This window comes from Alligator sinensis, unplaced genomic scaffold, assembly GCF_000455745.1.
Source record: "Alligator sinensis unplaced genomic scaffold, ASM45574v1 scaffold61_1, whole genome shotgun sequence".
Lineage (NCBI taxonomy): Eukaryota > Metazoa > Chordata > Crocodylia > Alligatoridae > Alligator > Alligator sinensis.
Genome location: NW_005841986.1, coordinates 359,071 through 360,098, shown reverse-complemented (window position 1 = coordinate 360,098; position 1,028 = coordinate 359,071).

The following is a 1,028-nucleotide window of genomic DNA, read 5'->3' as shown; positions in this document are numbered from 1 at the left end:
CCCGTCTTGTGTGGCAGAGGCTCGAGGGTGATGCTGTCCAGGACCAGGGCCGTGAATTTGGCCATGAAGGAAGTGTGACCAGGATTGAGAGAGCAGTGACGGCCCAGGAGAGGGAGTGTGGGCCAGATTCTCAGCTGGGGGAAATCAGCACAGAATCGTAGGAAACGGGGGTGGAAGGACCTCGGGAGGTCACACCTTGTGCAACCCCCTGCTCAGAGCAGGACCAGCCCCAACTACAGCATCCCAGACAAGGCTTTGTCTACTTGGGTCTTAAACACCTCCAGGGATGGAGACTGCACCGCCTCTCTGGGTAACCTGTGCCAGTGCTTCACTGCCCTCCTAGGGAGACAGTTTTTCCTAATATCCAACCTCAACTTCCCTTGCTGCAGCCTGAGCCTGTTGCTCCTTGTCCTGTATCTGCCCCCGCTGAGACCAGCCCAGCTCCGTCCTCTTTGCAGCCCCCCTGCAGGGATTTCATAGACATTAGGGCTGGAAGGGACCTTGTAAGAGGAGGTGAAGGCTGCTATTCAGTCCCCCCTCTGTCTTCTCTTCTGCAGACTAAATCTGCCCATTTCCCTCCGCCTCTCCTTAAAAGTCACATACTCCAGCCCCACAACCATTTTCGTTGCCCTCCGCTGGACTCTCTCCCATTTCTGTAGCGCGGGGCCCACAACTGGACACCGCGCGGTCCCATTCACGGCGGCGGTGAACTTTGGAGCATGGAGCCTCCTTTTCCTCCGTGAACCTACTTGATAACCTTGCCTCTAAGGCATCTCCAACTGCTGGGCCCCGAGGCTCCAAAGCCTCTTCCTTGGGAATGAGATTCTCTCTGCTTAATTAACGAGCAGGTTGTTAATGCTGAGATGGCAATTACCAGGCGGGATTCGGCGAGTGCTTCCCCGCGGGCCTGCACTGCATCTCAGCTGCTCTGCTCCGCGTGGGCCGGGCAGCTGGGAGATAAGGGCTGGAGCTCGCGTCCGGTGATGAGGGAAAGGGCACGGGTGGGGGGACCCCCAATCTGTCAGCAG